This window comes from Lytechinus variegatus, chromosome 1, assembly GCF_018143015.1.
Source record: "Lytechinus variegatus isolate NC3 chromosome 1, Lvar_3.0, whole genome shotgun sequence".
NCBI lineage: Eukaryota > Metazoa > Echinodermata > Echinoidea > Temnopleuroida > Toxopneustidae > Lytechinus > Lytechinus variegatus.
The window spans coordinates 34,623,267-34,635,722 of NC_054740.1; positions in this window are offsets into that span (position 1 = coordinate 34,623,267).

Below are 12,456 nucleotides of genomic sequence, written 5' to 3' on the forward strand. Positions count from 1 at the left end.
ATAAAACATGGACATAATGTTGGCCTATGGCTGTTCATCTTTCATCGTTGAATCCCTTGTGGCTATGTGTATAAGCAATGAATGCTTTAGCAGGATAAGGGATAAAGGAACATTCTACTTGGTTCTTGTTGAACCCAATTTGCCCTCTTTTCATTTTGTTGAATAGATGGTGATGAAGTCTAAAGTCAAAATCCTGATAGGTTTGAACACCCAGTCAGTCTGTGCCACATGTCAATGTGTGTGCAAATATAACATAGTTATCACTTGCAAGAAATTTGTGTATTTTCGTGCCACCATTTTGATGAGCAAGTTAGAAAAATGATTGGTCAAAGATTAGAATCTTCAAAAATGTACTGAAAGAACAAATATAAAAGTCACACTTTGCATGACTTTGTGGTGAAAATGGGTTTGATTCAATTTGTTAGCTGAAACCTGGCTCCATTTTTTGCCTGTTTGCTCCTTGCATCACAACCAAGAATATATGCTGAATGTTGAAGTCATGTTTGCATAAATGGAAAATATTGAAACATGTTTGAACAGTTGGTGATGATAATCATTTCGATGTTGGGCGCTGACATCAGATCTTCCATGATGTGTTTATTTTCCTTGATTGAAAAACTTAGGAAGCAGACCTGTAGTCATCAATGCCTGATCTGAACTCTCCCCAAACCCTTGGCAGCCTCTCTGAATGTTTAATGGAATGTCCTGATGGTTTCTTGATATCAAAATATAGCAAAGACATGAGGCTAGTTTATGAAATACAGGTGAAACACTGAACACCAGCCTTGGTAGGTTGGATGACTTCGCATGTTTAGGTGTTAAGTCGATTCTGTGGGTATCTGAAATCAAATCCGGGCCCAAATCCACCCCAAATGCGGCAGACGGCTATCGCCTTACGATTGACGTGAGATGGAATCCGTTTCCTCCCCCGTCTGCCAAAAACCAAGCTCTAATATTTTCAGACCAAATCCTTTGTGTGACAATTCTTTGTAGTCTCTAGGTGTGTTTGGTAGACTTTTGGAATTGAACACTGGTCCTGGTAATGAAATATATATTTGCCTGCAATTGTTGAAATGTATCTTTCTGTATTGATTTAAAGTCTACAGATCTGCTAGCTTGTAAACCCTTTTGCTAAAAAGAAATCTGTTGTAAACAAAACATGATGAGTAAAATGTAAAATAAAACCCACCAAAACTAATGACATGTAATTTTACATGAGTGGCAAATGATACTTTTGACTGTTTATTTTAGAGTTTGTCAATGAGGCCCTTTTTCAGAGTTTTCATTTAATATCTTGTAATTGTGGTAGTTGAACCAAGCGAATGGAGAATTTAATATGGACTGAAGAGAAAAATGTTTCTGCTTGCAGTGTATGGTAAAAATGGCAAAGGGGAATTATCCATCTTTCGGCACCAGATGGAGAAAGCAAATGTTCAAATTGAATGATTTGTAAATGAAAACCTGCTCAATCGTGGTAATGCTGTTCATCTGTCTTCGCTCACTCCCTGCCATCCAATGGTACACATGATGACAATATCTCTCGGTGAAGGAGGGAGCGTGAAGCTTTGTAAAGAAATGGACAGAAATTGTCAAGTTTGTTCTGTGAAAACAAATACAGTCATAAAGAGACGGTATGATGTTAAACAAGGCATCCTCCCCCCAGCTGGGAAGATAACATAATGTTGACATGTGACATGGTTTATTGGATCAACCTGGGATCATGATATCATTGCAGACCTGCTTTATGAACCCAAATTTGGATTGGAATCGTAGAAAAAAAAGAATATTATGCTTTTGATTTGAAGGAAGTCCCTGTAAGATTTATACAAGAAGTTTAAGGACTGATAAAGTTGTTAAAAACACTCCAGTCAACTATGATACTGCATCAAAATTTCATTCAGTTATGTAAAATCATTTAATATATTAAAAAAGAGGGAAGGAAGGTGACATAATAAATGAAGGGGATACAAAAAAAATATTGCTTTTGGGAAAAAAGTTGTTGCTAGCCTACAAGTCCTCAAAACAAAATTCCCTCAGTAGACAGTAGTAACATTTAGAATGAGATTTTTAGAATTTCCATCACATTAATTTAGAGGGATTTTCATCTGGTTATATCTAGCTTAAGAGTGACAGGATCTGTCAGTCTGTCTGACAAACTTTCCCATGTATGCCGCAGGCAGAAGAGCAAAAGAGAAGACATACAATTCAACAAATCTTCGAGAGAAAATTGTGTTTTTGAGACTTCACTTGATCTCCATTCTGAACTTAGGATTATCTTCAGAAACTTTAAACTGGTTTTCTCTTGTAGAGTATTTCATTCTCTAACTACTGCTAGTTTCACCTTCATATTATTACTTGATAAATGGCGGGGTTGGGAACTTGGGATAAGGATGAGAGCAAGGAAGTCTATAAGTAAAAGAAGTTTGCTGGTATTTTCCATCTCTTCTGTTTTATGTTGATAATTCCAGTTTTCTTCCCACACTGGGCAAAGTCCATCTAGAATGGCAGTTGATTGTAAACATTAAGATACCCAAAATAATACACCAAGTTGTACCTTAATATGAAGGTCAATTCATATTGATTTTCTTTAACCTATATCATGGTTGTACTGAAAAAAAGGGGTTGTATTGTAAATGACCTTCATAGTGTATTTAGCTTTCCATTCGGCATCTTTTGATAAAACTTTTAATCAAATTAAGTTTAATATCATTTGTAGCTTAAGCGTTTTTATCTTTTATTAATACCTAATCATTTGCTGTTATTTAATTTTAGGATTTTTAGTTAGAAATGCATGAAGATAATCAACTTAACTTTGTTTATTATTTGGTTTTTAGACACTCTGTAAACATTTGTTTAATTGCATTTAGTGATTTGCATCACTAACATTTTGTTAACAAAGAATATCTGTTGACCTGTTGACCGTACCTGCCAAATTTTATCAGAAGTGTCTCAAATCCAGGTTTAGCTTTTAATCTTTTTGTTGCTGTTTAGAAATATTCTATTTTGTGTAGACTGAAAAAAATGGCTTGAAAATCTGGGCTAAAACGACAAAAAATCATATACTGAGTACATCCCATAAGTTACAAATTAAGGCCTCAAAGTTTTTTTTTTCGTTGCGACTGTTTTGCTGGCTTGTGACTCCCCCCTATTGGCCCAAACTTCTGGCTTAAAAGGCAGTGAAGACAGTTTTTGTGTTCTAGGTAGATTGCCATCATTAGATGGAAATAGAAGAAGATAAGGCCAAGATTTTTGATCTGATAAATTGTTGTTGCCATAACAGAAAAGCTCAGTCCCACATACTTTCAATCTGTGTTAGTAATTTTGTGCCATTCATCTGTAACCTATGATGACGGAGACATCTGTTGCAAATGTCATGTCAAACACACTTCAAGATATGTAGGAAGAGAATGCTGACCATGTCTGTTCGCCATTGTTGGTTCTCGGTAGTGGACTGGACTCTTGTGTTGGTCAGTGCTTGCCTGCATCTTGATCCAAGCTACTTAAAGGGGTGGTCTGGGCTGAAAATATTTATATCTTAATGCATAGAGTAGAATTCACTGAGCAAAATGCCGAAAATTTCATCAAAATTGGATAACAAATAATAAAGTTATTGAAGTTTAATGTTTAGCAATATTTTGTGAAAACAGTTGTCATGAATATGCATTAGGTGTGCTGATGATGTCACATCTCCACTTTCCGTTTTCTCTATTATGACACAAAATCATAATTTTTTCATTATTTCATACTTGTGTGAATAATATGTCTCCCTTATAATGAAATAAGTTGCTGCAATAAATATCTAATGCACTAAATCAGTTGCCAATCCAATTTTTCTAGTTCTTGGAGGAAAAAAATTGAATAAACCTAATTTCATATCATTAAATACAAAAGAACAAGTTCAGAAGAAAATGGCCAGTAAGTAGGGTTATGGAGAAGGTTGATAGCTGTATGGACTATGGTAGGCAGATGACCAAAGTCTATTGCGTGGTGACTTCTGTTGGTGTTTGGTATATTTCCCCAAATTTCTCTTGGCTTCTCTTTGACTTTTTGTCTATAATATCCCTACTCTAAATCATGTGGCAGTTGAAAAAAATAGAGAGGTGTATAAATCTGACCAACTTTAATAATCTTGTGAGAACACAGAGATGATCTTACTTGAATGTTGATAGAGGACAGATATTGATCTGTAATTTCAGATAATTTTTCATTCTGCAGTTTGTCCTTCATGCCAATTAGAAACGTATTAGCTTCTGTTTGTCGATGCCGCATTTGGCCAATTCCTGAACCATCTTAATGGCCTTAAGTAATCACGATTGTAATGTGACAAAGATCAGATATACAGATAAGCTTTATATGCCCACTGAAAAAGAAGAAGGCGCTTCTTGTTGAACAAACATCGTAGACCTCTCATCAGTGGTTTTTCGTGATCAGTCACCCTTTGCACTAATGCCTGAGACTCGTTCTTTTGCATCAGGCCAATAATTAATACTTCCATGTTTGAATGTTGTCATGTCGGTTTAACTAAAAACAAACCTATCATCCCTGAGCCGTGCCGGGATCTGGTTATATTTCGCGTCTTCCCCCTCTCTATCTCCCATGCACCTCTTGACCAAGGATCACGTCTGCAGTGCAGACGCAGAGTGGGATAATTCAATCAAGATTTCCCGCCCACCCAAAGTAAGATAACCAAAAAGAAGTAGAGCTCGAAACTTCTTGAGATGTCTTCCGATGTGGTCAAGGAAACGCAGCCTGACATTGCAGTGTCACTTTGATTTCCATTAACTTTGATTTGAATTCATGGGACTGAATAACAGCCAGCAGGGTCAAAGAACTTTTACTGCCTCTTTAGATTTTGTTTTAAGAAATATTTGTCAACAAAGTACCACCTCTAATTCTAATGAATTAAAATGTAAATGACAGTCCTTATCAATAATAGCCACTTTCCACTTCTATTTTCTCTCTGTTTCATGTGTAGACCCCTATCCATATATTAGTGTAAGGCATTTTTATGTATCTATTAAGTATGATTACATTTAATCAATTGCTTATGAAAATTGAATCCTTTTAGTCCAGTGGATCCCAGGAGAAGTCAGAAATGGACCTCTTAGAAGTGTTTGTAGATTCTATTACATGAAATATTCATTGACTTTAAATGTGGATTGCGAAGATGATAAATGTTCCCTTGTGCTTTCTAATCAGCTTTATGTCAGAAGTTATATCAGTAACTTCTGGTGATATGGAAGTTTGTCTGTCGCCCCATGTTTTCATCATGCAATGTTGATATGGAGCATTGAAAATAGAATCATAGGTATGTTCATGTTCATGTATGGGGGGTTAGGACAATTTTTCTACACCTGTTGTGCTGTCTGCTATCCAAAAGAATAGCAAGAAGATCAATTGCTCATATGTTGGATATACATGTGAAGGGTGCAGGGGATAAGGTAGCAATTGTGTGTGATTTGTCAGAAATTAAGATTTTCAGAATTCTTGTCATAGCATAGACCTGAGTTTTCTTGGAAGTGCTTTTTGATTCATTCCTGAATAATTAATCATTGTTTGTAGTAAAACATATACAAACAGCCATCCCTTAACTGTTTTTATGAAATAACATTTTGAAATGACTATTAACAATTAGTACAAAACTCTTTTCTCATCAGATTTAAAGAATGTCGAAGTAGGAATTAGAACTTTAAGATGATTTGACAGCATCAGAGAATGAAAATTACGAGATTGCGTGCAAACTATTTTGAGTAGGCAGGAAACACCAGTTGTTACTGATTACACAAATAGTGCACATCATTATAGAATACATCAGACTAAGAAATACTGAGATGCTGAAATCCCCCAGTGCTGTTTAAACCTCTCACGTGTCATTCTGAGTTCTTCAAAATACCTAATTTCCATGGCTCATTTATGGGAAGGAGGAAAGACAAATAATTAATAGAGTGTGCTGTTACTCTAGAGCTAAAAGGGCATTAAACTGTATATAGTTGGTTTGATAATTATAGCAATGGATGGGTTAATGAAAATTATGATGAGTAAAAAAAATAGATCAATTTTTGTACCTCCTTTATATTTGAGCAGGCCTTTAGGGTGAATTATTTCTGTATGTGTTTCATGATATTGCAGTATCTGAACATCATTTCTAATCCAATGTAGTCAAACATTTTGAACTTATTAATAATTTATTAACAATTTATGCATTGATGAATTACTGCTGAAGACTAAACTTGAAATTATGATAACAGGGCCTGAAAAACATCTATTTTTCAGGTTAAAAAAACCCTTCATTTTTTTGTTTCATTCTCATCATTGAGTGGTTAGTGCATTTTCATTTCCAACAAGACCTGTAAACTGTGATTTGTTTCTAATGTCATTCATTATTTCACAATTTATCCTCTGTATACCACCCATCAGTAAATCAAAATAAAGTGGATTATCACATGAGCAAATTTGCCATGCCACGGTGTGAACCATGATAAAATGTCCTGTAATTATCTAATCACCCCAAAATCAAAGCCATCAAGTTCACCTGCAAACGTTTTAAGAACAGAAATCATAATAGTTATTCCCTGGGCGAGATCGAGGTTTGATAGGAGGGAGCTGAAATTGGAGCGTAAATTTTTCATATCCAAGGTTCGTCGAGATTTCTAATTTGGCCTAATGAATGGAGTGATTAGAAGTTCAAGTTGCGCAGTTGAGATAGAGAGAAAGGTTTATTTATATCTCCTGAGAATAGTAACATTCAAGATCAGTCAAAGGAGAGTAGCATTGGATTCTAGAAAGTTCATGTAGACTGGAAATTGTTCCTTTAAACTTGTTCAAGTTTACTGTTGATAAACTCTTCCTGCTAAAACTTGATCAAGATAAGTCATCTATCTTGAGTGATTTGCTCATCCCTTTTTTTTATTTAGAAACTCATTATTTAGCACACGCAATGGAAATAGCCGGTGTAAAACGACATTTGGGAGTCGACAAATCACTGGCTTATTTTACACATAGAACACAGATCTTGGTATGAATTTAGATAATGTCCTCTGAGCAACAAGGGACCATGTACAGTTCTGGATCAGACCGCCCTGTTGCTTTAGAATGGTTCACAGTACATTTGGGGTGGTCAAAAGTCATGGACTTGTCTTCCATGCACTCTACCTGACTCCATTACACGACTTTCACCTTGTCTGGCTTGTTAACAAAGCCTAATAGGGGGTAAGGTGGGAAGGGGAGGGGGGTTAAGAGTTTGTTACAGGTGTATGACAGTCATAAGAGGGTCCTGAGCTTCTAATTTGATAACTGCTTCGCAAGAGAAGGTCACCGGTGACAGGAAGATGACATTATCTTCATTCACGTTCTATACGAAACCCTTATGGAGCTCAGTCTCCAAGTTCATTTTGTAGAGAATCAGTCCTGTTAAGACTAAATTGTGATGATGAATCAGGAAAGGACAGTGCTTTTGATCGATTTGTCTGTCGGATTTACAATCTGTGATTTCATAGATGTTTAGTAATATATAATCATAGTGGTGGTGATGGGGAAAGTGGGGGGGGGGGGGTATTTTCAAGGAATCATTTGCAAATCTCAAGAATGATTGTCAAATTGAAAAATAATCTAAAAATCATACATTATGTTTCAAATTTGTTTAGATGACTTGTCAATCTTCGTCATTTGATTAGGAACATATCACTAAAATGATTACCATGTGTATCTACTGGTATGTCCCTAAAACATACCAAAAATATCTATTCTTGCCATTCTAGATTTCTGTGAATGCTGGAGTCTTTCCCCCTGACTACTCACATATTACTCCAATATCCTCCTTTTTTGTCTGTGTTTGTTTTGTGAATCATGAAAATCAGAAAGGAAATTATGATTTTGTCCGAACTGACATCCCGCCGATCCATGAGTGACATCTGTTGTCTGCGTGGCCAAAAATATGGTTATGTACAAGGTTCTTTGTGCTTGGGTTTTGTGAGCCTTGCTGAGTCTGTGTGACTTTAACCACATGAATGATTAAACTATTATCACATGAAAGTTGTTGGTTTTGTCATGTGATTGGTGCGTCTGGTGTGAATAATCTTGATAAGACAATGACTGTGTCTTGTGGGACAACTACCTTAATTATGTCGTTAGAGATCTTTTAATTTGAAATTTGTGGATTTTATGAAAATCAGACTAATTCCCATTTTCACTATTCTTTGTTTTTTTCAGGTGATGTCAACAACATGTACATCCAATATATAGTCTACCCCAACGTTGATGCTACTAGTGATACCTTCTTTGTTGAAGTTCGCGATGCAGGTAAGAAAACATGGAGATAGAGAAAGATAAAAAGAGAGAGTGATATAGATTAAGAAAATGAGAAAAGAAAAGAATGGAAAGTTGTCAGAATAGAAAATAAAAGAGCTTTGTTTCAGGGAATTTCAAGCTAATACAGGAATTTATGTAATCTCACCATTTTTTTTTATAATTGATGCAAGATATTTTTTAATTTTCAAAAGTGAGCTATTAGTAAATTTCCAGAATTTATGAATGACCTTACTTCTACTTAAATTTCTCCTTTGGCTTATTAACTCCCAATTAATGTTATCCGTTTACCTTTCAAAAAACTGGATCTCGATCAAGGGAATGTTTGACTCACTTTCACCGTCAGACATTTTGGCACAGACTTTTGCAAATTTGTCAAAATATCAAAATTAAATTTGTTCTTGTGTGTAAATTCTGTGGGTGTACTTGTAGATTGATTTCTTCTTTAAAAGTTGAAGTGGCTTGCTGACAGACATGCGTTCTTATGAAAGGCCTTAAATATTATAGGTTCATTTGAACAGTAAACAATAGAAATAGGAATTATTAATATTTAGTTGAATCAGCTCATAAAAAGAGACATATGAATTGTTCAAACATAAAATAAACCTGTTGTCCGAAGTAATCTATTTTTTAACAAAAGGAAATATAACGCAAAGATTATATTTCAGGACCTTAAAATATAGTGGTTTTGATTTCAAAATCTTTTTAATCTGACATTTTTGGGTCTGAATGTTTAAATTTTCACGCTCCCAATTTATTTTTTGCTCTCAAGTTTTGATATTCCTTTAACTAACAGTTTCCAAACAGATTCAACATCCTTTCTAGCTTTCAGTATGGATCCAAAATGTGTCTTGTTCTTTTAAATGGCTTGAAGCGAACATGAACAACACGCGTCGCACCTGGGTATAATGTAGAAGGGGATCAATTCATGACATCCTGTTTTGTGGCATTTAGGATGAAAATGTTTGTCATCGCCCAGGAGCCGGGGTATTTTTTACTTCTGATGAAAAGGTCGCGGTTTCATTAATCAAGCAAGAAAAGAGAAAGTCTTATACTATTTGATCTTAATAAAATTCAGATTTCTTCCAAACGTGAATTGCCAAGATGTGGGTTTCTTCCCACATTGAGTGATTACAGACTTATAAGGAAGCCGCCAAGTTGATAAAATTAATTTTTTTAATCCGTTTGAGGCTAATTTAGATTCCTTGTAATCTTTGTTTAATCACATTCACAAAACAGTAAGGGAATGTTTCAGTGCCAAGGTAAAATTGTTTTGTTTAAATGCCACTGCAAAAGTAAATAATGTGTTGCAAATAGGCAGCTAGATACTTATCTTCAAAGAGACTGTGCATCCTTTTGAGTAATTAAAGATGCGAGGATTTAGGATAGTCTGTAGGAATATTCTATGGCAATCACCATCTAGTATTATATTTTAAGAATGATCACAATTTAAATGGATAAAAAACAAACAAATTAGATATAAGCTGTTCAATAAATGCTTGTGGTCTAGTGGAGAAAGGAAATCACTTCTTTAAGGTTTTAATGATACTTGTCTGATTCCTCTGCGGAGATGGGATCCCTGATTCAACACAGCCATTGTGTGTATCCCTGTATAAATGGAGAGAACCGCATGGAAGATAGGTCAGAATAAGTCCTACTTAGTATTGCTCCCAGACTGTCCAAATGAATCGAGGCAAAAAATAACCATGAGCTTGTGATATATTTTTTTAGAGCATTTTCCCTAATTTGTTGAGCAAACATGTGAGTTGATGTTCATAGAATACCCATCAAGTCCCTTGTGGAACAGAAAATGAGCAACTGGGAATAGTGCTTGTTATTTATCCTGTTTGTCTGAAAAACATCTCGTCTAACTCATCCTGACAACTAATACCTTGAGTGATCGTTCCCACTAACACCGATATCTTGGGATATGGTGTCTTGCCCAGAATATGCATAAATTTAAAAAAAAATTGATATGGGAGTTTTCTTGGTAGGAATGCAAATTTTTAAGGTAGTGTGGACTGTTCCTATCAAGCTTGACCATCACTTTTATGAAGGTGGTAAACCTCCTCCATTTTGAATTGAGCTAAAAACCTTTTAATGGAAGGTGGAAATTACATACAGGGAAGGAAAGAAGCTGCAATGATGAGCATGCCTTCAAATTGACTTAAGCAACATGGGAGGCCAAAAGCAAGGGGAAAGGGAAACATTAGGGTAAATGATGATAAGTTAGGGGTGTGGTCTTTCCTGCATATCAAGTTATCGCCTAACTGTGCACATGTCAGAGTCATCTTTAAATAGATTTCTTCAGACTATTTATGTTAGATAGGTCTTCAAATAGGGAAGCAAGGAGCCCTGTTAATGTTTATACTATCACAGGGGCAACTGATAATTTGGCCAAATTGGTGGTGGGAAATTCTCTTTAATGACTACTAATGCTAAAAAAATCTCTGAATTGGTTTACCTAGATTTACTAGCTGCTATGAAAAATCCTAAAACTAGATAATAAAATGCTGAAAGTCTATTGAAAATTTAATACAAATATTTTAAAACATTTTAGTTATATCTAATATTCAATCTTTGACTGTGATCAAAAGATGCCTACATTCAACTGTCTAATCTCACTTGGAAATCTCGCTTGGTTATGAAGAATGCCAAATACTGTCCAAAGGGGTAAATTTTTGCTCCCCTAGGTGCTCAGATAAATCCCCTGGGGTGTTCATTTGAGGAACCATATGCCCACCTACATCGAGCACTTCCGCTTCTCTTTCTCCCAAAACTGATTTTTCATTAACAACGTCTGGCTACTAATTAGATATATCACAAATATTTTTTTTCCATAAATTTGATTAGTCAGGTCCGTGCCAAGCCAAAAAATGAGACAGTGTTAGCCATGATAGTGACATTGTGATAAGTAACTTCTTCCTGGATTTGACCCAAACCTAAATTGTGGCACGTTCATTATTTCGGAAGACTAATTTGATTTTTCCTCAATTTTTCAAAAGAGGGTGCTGTTCCACAATTAGTTTTGGATGAAACCAGATATCAATTGTAACTTGGAACTGTCTAACAAGTAACCAGTGCCCTTTATTACATTGGATTACCAAGTATGCACAGGGGAAAGATGTGTTTTGCGGTTTGACTGATATGATGGAGTCTGACTTAAAACGTGTCATTAACGTGACCCCAAGAAATGACTGGGGGCTATCCTGGAAGTTTGCAACAAACTGATGGACAAGTTGGCGCAGTGATTTTTGTTGTAGATCTCAGGCCAGCTGACGTTGCTTGTCCAAGTCTTAGCTCAGTTTCAATTTGTATTCAATTCTTTGGCAGAAGATTCGACTTCTATCCAGCTGGGAATTCTGATTTCTTTTCATTTATGATCCTGATTTGTAGGATATTGTACTTTCTGTCAAGTCAGATTCTTTCTCAGGATCTTCAGAATCGATTTTTTTCATATGATACAAAATTTGTATCTGACAAGGTAGTACAACAAAGATCATCCAGTTATGTAGATACAGAGCTAGATAATGATTTCACCATTTATAGCAAATAAAAGAGCATGTGAATGATAGAACCTGTAGATACTGTAGATATCCAATTAGCATAGGGAAAATAAATCTGACCAAACTCAACTTAATCAATTAATTTACTTATTGAAACTCAGAAGGTATTAGTAGTAATATGTCTTTTGGCTCATGAAAATATAGTACACTGACACCTAGACCGTGAAGATGTTCTTAAAGCCCCCTACCAAGATATTGAAAGTTGTGAACTCACAAGCTATTAGATAATAGAAGGTCAATAAACTTGTCATCCATGCATTACATCATCTGGAATATCCTTGTAGCACATGAAGCACCCAGATGAACCTCATTAATCAGACCATTGTCACAGCTCTGTCATTATACATACATGTATGTGTAGCATTTAAGTCCAATTAAAATGTTGTAATGAATGCTTAATGACAGGAGTTCTTTTGACAGCCCTGTTAATCATCTCATTCATAAAGAATTGCATTCAAGAAGTTAGGATATAGGGTACTGATCTTTATCATATTCTTTTAATTACAATAAAATCAGACATAGATCAGATTATTATAAGTTTATTTATTTAGGCTATCTTCTGTAGAAAGCATAGTAGTCAGTTAAC